The sequence below is a fragment of the Leptonychotes weddellii genome, chromosome 3, assembly GCF_054177405.1.
Source record: "Leptonychotes weddellii isolate Sample4059 chromosome 3, ASM5417740v2, whole genome shotgun sequence".
Lineage (NCBI taxonomy): Eukaryota > Metazoa > Chordata > Mammalia > Carnivora > Phocidae > Leptonychotes > Leptonychotes weddellii.
The window spans coordinates 41,473,364-41,482,177 of NC_138371.1; the positions used below are offsets into that span (position 1 = coordinate 41,473,364).

Here is an 8,814-nt window from a genome sequence, read left to right on the forward strand (position 1 = left end):
TGTGGGCAGCCATGTTATAGAGTTTGTGACTTTATCCCTCTCTTGCTTCACGAATCCAGTGGCTGCATCCTTAGGCTGGCTTCTGGCCTTAAACATGGAATGGTAGGATAAAGTGAGCTAATCCAATCAGATTCCCCCTTGTAAAATCTGAATCAAATGCATGAAAATGATTTACCAATTAGGAAAAAGGGCAGAACTTGAAAAATTACAATACATAGTGAATATAGCAAATATATAACATTTGTATACATCAAACTAAAATTATGAGAAATCAAAGGAAATTTCTTGTGAGAAATATATTAAGAGAAAAGCCCTGTGGCTCATGAGAAAAAAAGATGAATGCTAAGATTTCCTGAGTATGTACCACCATTCTGGTTCTCATTGCAGTCCTTCCCCATCACCTCTAACAACTTCAAGAAGTTTGTTTAGGTATTTTTATTTTTTTAACAACAGCATATATGAATTTTTATATAAGGGCCAATATACCTAGGTAGGAGCAGTAGATAGTATGCATGAAGTATGCCAATTTTCATTATCTGGAGGAAATGACTAAGAACAAATTTCCTAATGATGAATTATTTAGCACTGGAATGCATTGGAAAAGGACTTTTTGGAATGGCTTAGAAATGGAACAGTTTATCATTTGGTGGAATAAGTTAGATTTCTGTTTGCTGGAACAAAGTTTGAATAAATGCTATACCAAAGCCCTCCCATGAAAAATATATTTGACTTATTTTTGAATGATTGTTTTCTGTGTAGTCTGCATCTATAACTATTAACTTTACATAAAGAAAATTGAGGCCAAGGTGGTATGTATTTGTTTTCTATTTCTTTTTTTTTTTAAGATTTTATTTACTTATTCATGAGAGACAGAGTGAGAGAGAGGCAGAGGCAGAGGGAGAAGCAGGCTCCCCGCAGAGCAGGGAGCCCGATGCGGGACTCGATCCCAGGACCCTGGGATCATGACCTGAGCCGAAGGCAGATGCTTAACCAACTGAGCCACCCAGGCGTCCTAGTTTTCTACTTCCGTGTAAAAATGACACAAATGTAATGACTTAGAACAGTGTCCATTTATTGGTTCAGTTTTACTGGAAGCACAGAAGTCTGGTATCGTGTACCTGTATTCTCTGGTCAGGGTATCACAAGGCTGAAATCAAGACATTACCTGGTTGAGTTCTCCTCTGCAAGCTCAGAGGAGATACTACTTCCAAGTTCATTCTTCTTGTTCCTTGAAGTTGCAGGGCTGAGGTCTTCATTCCTTGCTAGCTGTCAGCAGACAGCTGGTCTCAGCTCCTAGGGATCACCTGTACATTCTGTGCCAAGTAGCCTCTTCGGTCTTCAAGCCAGCAATGGTGTGTGACGTCTTTCTTGTGTTTTGAATTTCTGACTTCCTCTTCTGTAACAAGACCCAGAAAACTCTTGGCTTTTAAAGGATTCTAGTGATTAGAATAGTCACTGAATAATCTGTCTTTTTTAGAATTAATCGGGCCATATAACATAATGTAATCCTGGGAGTAATATCTATTTTATTCACATTTCCAAAGATTAGGACAGGATATTTTGGGAGCCATCTTAGAATTCTGTCTACCACAGTTTTTTTTGTTTTTTTTTAACAGATCTTTAGGTACAGATAGACTTGTTAACACCTATATAATTAGAATATTAGAATGATTTCTACCATTTTTTAAGTTCAATGTTTAATATTATTAGATCAAGGGAAATGAAATATAATTTAGCCAATATATTATATGTAAAGAAATGAAATACAAAGGTAGAGAAATCAAATACATGGTGGTCATTTCTAGCAATTTAATCAAGACCACAGAAAAAAGATTTCAGTTGCTTACTAATGATTTTGAAAAGCACAATAAGACATGTAATTATTTCACTAAACATTTACTCAAGGAAAAATTCGTGACCTATACAATATTCACTAGAGACAAAGAATATTAACTGAAATCTGTACTAAATAGGAAGAATGAAATTAAAAATGACAACCTGGTCCATTTGAATATCATCCAGTGTATGGCACTAAGATAATTACATTGAGATTGAAGAAGAAAGTACAAGGAATTCTCAGTCTGCATCCCTTTACTGCTGAGGAGACTGTGATTCGGAGAGATCATGCCTTATCCAAGAACATATGGTCAGCTGATGGCAGAACTGAGACGAGAGCCTTTGATCCCAGAACTTTGTTTCTTCTGCTATAACTTGACATCACTGACATTTATCAGTCTGTTATGACATTGTCTCAAGTGGTTTCCAAGCATGAGTGTGTAAATCTGTTCAGTCCCTTCCTCTGCCCTGAAAAGAACTGAAGAAGTAGTCACTGTAAACCAAATGAAAAACTAAGAGTCTATTTTTAAAAAGTAAATAAAAAGAACAACCTGATTAATGATGTTCCTGGTTATGACAGCAAGCCATAGCAAAAACACCCTGGACTTGGAGTTAAGAATACAGGATACAAGCCTTGCCTCTGTCACTGACTGGCTCTAGACAAGTTACTGAATTTCTTATAACCTCAGTTTCCTCACTTTAAAAAGTTAAAATGATGTTCTTTGACTCACAGAATTGTTTTGAGATATATGTGAAGGTACTGAGAAACAAAGTAGAATATTGGATTGGTATTATCATTGATGCTAAGCAACTAACTCTATAAACAATGATGAAAGTATGAAGGAAAGATGGAAGACTGAATATAATGTTAAAGTTCATGGTGAAATTCTCAACGAGAGACTTAACTGTCTGCTTATTGTGTTAATGCTTAACCATAAAATATTCCATATCATATAATTTCTCTACAGATTTGTGGCAGCTAGAATTAATTCTTACAGTTCTCTTTAGTTGGCAAAGCCCTTTCTTGGTCAAAATCAACCTTATTCCATGAACTCTGATTTACAGAATGTAATAGCCAACACTGCTGGAATCATTCATATGGATGGTGGGCAGGGATTTTGGTATCTGGACTCAGCCTTAAAGAATTTGAGCCAAGAAAAGCCTTTCATCAAGATATAAGGACTCTAGACTTATTTTTCCTGAATAACAGAGCTCTTAAATATAAAACAAAAGTTCTGATGGCCATCAAAGGCCTGTTTCATCACAATTGTCAAGGATATGCCCTCAAATGAAAAGTACATTTTAGAAACTGATTAAAATAATTATTCAGAATGCTCTTCAAACCAGCTATAGAATTGTGGGGCTGGAGAGAATCAGAGATGATCCAGCCCAACCTGGTCTCTTGACAGGTGAGAAAACTAAGATGCACAGTTTAATTTATGAATGAAGGTCTCTAAAACCCAGGAAGCTTCTCCAGGTTCAATGTATTTTGTATCACATTGTGCAACTTTTCAGGCAAGTATATTTTTATCTTTTCATCCAAAAATATTCTCCAACTGATAAAGATTGAGGAAATGAAATATTAATTACTCTTCTCTAACAAATTCTAAGTCTATTTAAATTAGTTATCTTCATTATTATCAGTTTTTGAAATAAGCTTAGCTTTTTCTTTTAAAGATGTATCAGTGAAATGACTGCATTCTTCAGATTCCTCTACAAAAGTGTTTTCCAAACTTAATTGCATGATGAAACCGACTCGGGAGCTTTAAGAAATACAGATGCTTGCATCTCACTTCCTGAGATTTTGGTTTGTTTAATCTGAGATGTGATCTGGGTGGGATCTTCTAAAAAGAAAATCCCTGGATGATTCCATTGTGCAGCCAGAGTTGAGAACCACTGCAAGATCCACCAATTAAGCAGGGTTGGCAGCAAGAATCTAAGCTATGGATGATACAATACTGGCATCTTCTGTACCTTGTGAGTTCTTTTATTAATTGATCAGAACATTAAATGGAGGATTGGTACATTTTGTTCCTACTGTTACAAACATTTTTTTTTTAAAGATTTTATTTATTTATTTGAGAGAGAGAGAATGAGAGACAGAGAGCACGAGAGGGAAGAGGGCAGAGGGAGAAGCAGACTCCCTGCTGAGCAGGGAGCCCGATGCGGGGCTCGATCCCGGGACTCCAGGATCACGACCTGAGCCGAAGGCAGTCGCTTAACCAACTGAGCCACCCAGGCGCCCCTGTTACAAACATTTTTAAAGTGCCTCTTGAAGTCCAAGTATTTCCTAAACACTGGTAATATAAATGCAAGTAACACATATTCCCTGTCCTTAAGGAAATTCCTGTGATGGTAGGGTCAGATTAAGAAGCACTCGTGTCATTGACAATCATAAAACATGAGAGGAGTGTTAAGATGAGGCATGCATAGCTGATTTTGCCCACTGATATCATTCATCAATAAAAATAGTTGTGCATGGAACATTTCTAACTACATCCAGTTATAGTTCTCTGAATGCAAGATATTTTGTGATGGAGAGATAAAGGAAGCAGTTCTTGGAAGAGAACAGCTGGTTTTCCAAACTGACTCAAATAACATGGATGAAGAATAGACATCCTAATTCCTTATTGTGCTGGGAAGTGTGCGTGGTTTTGCATGAGTCAATCGGAATTAAAGAACAGTCAATACAGCTCAGGAAAAATACTTCTGCAGATCCCTGAACACACCCTGTTCATTCATGCTCCTCTTCAGCAGCACGAATAGTTCTCTCCAACAACATAATGGGGCAGAGTCCTGCCAACCTGCGGGCTGGGATCTAGAAGGTATATAAATAGTTATGAGGAACAGATGACGTTTGCTTTTCTAAATGACTTAGAGTAATTTAAAATAGGAAGTCTCTACTACTGAAAGGAATTGAAAAACCAATTGCTCTCCTAAGCACAATATCTATTTTATGTTTTATTTTGGGTACGCACGAAATAAATTTTTAAAAATACTTGAAAAACAATGACAAAGCAACTATCAATAAATCAAATATTTATTTTGTCTATTTGGTGTATATACTATGAAATAACTAACGTGAACCTCAAATATTATTTGGGTATAATGATAATCATAATACCAGCTCAATGACTGAAGGTAAAAAATACATCCCTATATGATTGGATTTACCAAAATTGAGATTAATCTCAGAGAGAGAACTAGATTAAGCTCTCTGAGGTTAGATTTTTTTTTCACTCTTAGAAACTTCTTTTTTGACAAGTGTTGTTTTTTCTTTTAATTGAGATATAATTGAATGACATATAACATTATATAACCTTCAGGGGTACAACATCTTGCTTTGATACATTTATACTGCAGTATGACTGCCATTGTAGCATTAGCTAACACCTCTCTGGTGCCCCATAATTATTATTTCTTTTTTTAAAATAATATTATTTATTTGTTTATTTTAGAGAGACAGAGCACGAACAGGGGAAGGGGCAGAGGGAGAAGGAGAGAAACTCAAGCAGATTTAAGCCTGACTCAGGGATCGATCTCACACTCCTGAGATCATGACCTTAGCCGAAATCAAGAGTCGGATGCTTAACCGACTGAGCCAGCTAGATACCCCACTTATTATTTCTCCTAGTGGTGGGAACAATTAAGATCTGGTCTCTTAGAAAGTTTAATATGCAGCATTATTCACAAAAGCCAAGATATGGAAACAACCTAGTGTCCATCAATGGATGAATGTATAAAGATGTGGTGTGTATATATACATACAATGGAATACTGCTCAGCCATGAGAAAAAAGGGAAATCTTACCATTTGCAACAGCATGGTTGGACCTTGAGAACATTATGCTAAGTGAGATAAGTCAGACAGAGAAAGACAAATACTATATGCTATCTCTTATATGTGGAATCTAAAAAGAAATGAACTCCAAAAAACAGCGAGTGGAATGGTGGTTACCAGGAGCTGAGATGTGGGGGAGTAGGAGAGATGTTGTTTAAGACACATACTTGGAACTAGTAAATAGATAAGTCCTGGAGATCTAATTCACAGGAACTATCTTAGCTACCAGGGCATTATCTGGCAGATTTATTTGTTGAATGAATGAAGAGAGGTCTTTAGTTTGTAAGGTAAGTGTGCATTTGCTATTTTCTCATTTGAAAGTATTCAGAGTCTGGTCTTAGTGTTTCTTCTCATGTAATTGTTTTTATAGCTTTTTAAAAAATAGTGTCTTATACACATTTTGATTTGATGATACTAGCAGTAAAGTGACACATAATAATTTCTTTATTACATTATAGGACACATTCAGCTGAGAATTTTATGACCAGTAAACAATCTTAGAGTCATCGAACACTGAACATTTTAAAATAAAAATATAAAATTAATTTTGATATTTTGTGTGATAATTAAAAATCACATTTATACCTTAATAGATATTACATGTACATTGAACTTATACATTGATTTCCAAAGAGTTGACTATGGTAGTATACTGACTACATAGCCTTGAAGATCTAGATTCTTTGTCAGTGACATGTAATTTTTTTCAGGACTTGCAAATAGCTGAAAGATGGCAGTAACTACCATAAATTATATAAATCACTTAAAATGATGTGTGTCCTTTTTTTTTGCATGTGTCTCCAACATGGTGGCTGGTAAATCACCAACAGTGTTCAAGTTTTACCAACTGACATTAAAATCAGATACTTTCTCAAAGACACAGCCAAGCATTGCCCAGAGAATCCCCATTCCTCATCTCTAGTCACATTTAAGTCAAGTATAAAGTACTACTATTTTTGAACTTAGTGGTGTTAAGTTGTCAAAACTACCGCTTCCTAAATTTAAAAAAGACCACTCTCCTTTAGGATTTTGATGGACTCCTGTCTCACATTTAGGTCTTTCAACCATTTTGAGTCTATTTTTGGGTGTGGTGAAAGGAAATGGTCCGGTTTCATTCTTCTGCATGTGGCTGTCCAATTTTCCCAACACCATTTGTTGAAGAGACTGTCTTTTTTCCACTGGACATTCTTTCCTGCTTTGTTGAAGATTAGTTGAACACAGAGTTGAGGGTCCTTTTCTGGTTCTCTATTCTGTTCCATTGGTCTATGTGTCTGTTTTTGTGCCAGTACCATACTGTCTTGATGATTACAGCTTTGTAATGGAGCTTAAAGTCCGGAATTGTGATGCCACCAGCTTTGCTTTTCTTTTTCAACATTATTCTGGCTATTCGGGGTCATTTCTGGTTCCATACAAATTTTAGGATTTTTTGTTCCATTTCTTTGAAAAAAGTGGATGGTATTTTGATAGGGATTGCATTGAACGTGTAGATTGCTCTAGGTAGCATGGACATCTTCAAAATATTTGTTCTTCCAATCCATGAGCATGGAACGTTTTTCCATTTCTTTGTGTCTTCCTCAATCTCTTTCATGAGTATTTTATAGTTTTCTGAGTACAGATTCTTTGCCTTTTTGGTTAGATTTATTCCTAGGTATCTTATGGTTTTGGGTGCAATTGTAAATGGGATCGATCTTTAATTTTTCTTCTGTCTTGTTGTTGGTGTATAGGAATACCACTGATTTCTGTGCATTGATTTTATATCCTGCCACTTTACTGAATTCCTGTATGAGTTCTAGCAGTTTTGGAGTGGAGTCTTTTGGATTTTCCACATAGTATCATATCATCTGCAAAGAGTGAGAGTTTGACTTCTTTGCTGATTAGGATGACTCATTTCTTTTTGTTGTCTGATTGCTGTGGCTAGGACTTCTAATACTACCCCGATGTTTATAGCAGCAATGTCCACAATAGCCAAACTATTGAAAGAGCCAAGATGTCCATCGACAGATGAATGGATAAAGAAGATGTGATATATATATATATACATATATATGTATATATATATATACATACACAATGGAATATTACGCAGCCATCAAAAGGAATGAAATCTTGCCATTTGCAATGACATGGATGGAACTGGAGGGTATTATGCTGAGCCAAATAAGTCAATCAGAGAAAGACATGTATCATATGACCTCACTGATATGAGGAATTCTTAATCTCAGGAAACAAACTGAGGGTTGCTGGAGTGGTGGGGGGTGGAAGGGATGGGGTGGCTGGGTGATGGACATTGGGGAGGGTATGTGCTATGGTGAGGGCTGTGAATTGTGTAAGACTGCTGAATCACAGACCTGTACCTCTGAAACAAATAATACGTTATATGTTAAAACATATAATTAATGTTAAATTTAACATTAAATGTTAAAATGTAAAATTAAAAAAAAATGTTAAAAAACATTTGTTTAACATTAACTCTTTTCGAAAGAGTTGACTATGGTAGTATATTGACTACATAGCCTTGAAGATACAGATTCTTTATCAGTGACCTGTAATTTTTTTCAGGGCTTGCAAATAGCTGAAAGATGGCAGTCCATCAAAATCCTAAAGGAGAACACAGGCCCCAACCTCTTCGACCTCAGCCGCAGCAACTTCTTCCTAGGAACATTGCCAAAGGCAAGGGAAGCAAGGGCAAAAATGAACTATTGGGACTTCATCAAGATAAAAAGCTTTTGCACAGCAAAAGAAAGTCAACAAAACCAAAAGAAAACCGACAGAATGGGAGAAGATATTTGCAAATGACATATCAGATAAAGGGCTAGTATCCAAAATCTATAAAGAACTTATCAAACCCAACACCCAAAGAACAAATGATCCAATCAAGAAATGGGCAGAAGACACGAACAGACATTTTTCCAAAGAAAACATCCAAATGGCCAACAGACACATGAAAAAGTGCTCAACATCACTCGGCATCAGGGAAATCCAAATCAAAATCTCAATGAGATACCACCTCACACCAGTCAGAATGGCTAAAATTAGCAAGTCAGGAAACGACAGATGTTGGCGGGGTTGTGGAGAAAGGGGAACCCTCCTACACTGTTGGTGGGAATGCAAACTGGTGCAGCGACTCTGGAAAACAGT

At 36.3% G+C, this 8,814-nt stretch overlaps 1 long non-coding RNA gene across 1 annotated transcript in view; it reads right to left on the bottom strand.

Annotated features, from left to right (window-relative positions):
- Positions 1-285: 285 nt before the first annotated feature.
- The window catches only part of LOC145720502 (uncharacterized), an 89,783-nt gene continuing 81,254 nt past the window's right edge, over positions 286-8,814 (bottom strand). Inside the window, exons 3-4 of the long non-coding RNA XR_014143472.1 lie at positions 8,220-8,328; positions 286-1,396 (exon numbers count right to left, since the gene is read on the bottom strand). This is a non-coding gene — a long non-coding RNA (uncharacterized LOC145720502). The remainder of the gene's footprint in view (positions 1,397-8,219; positions 8,329-8,814) is intronic.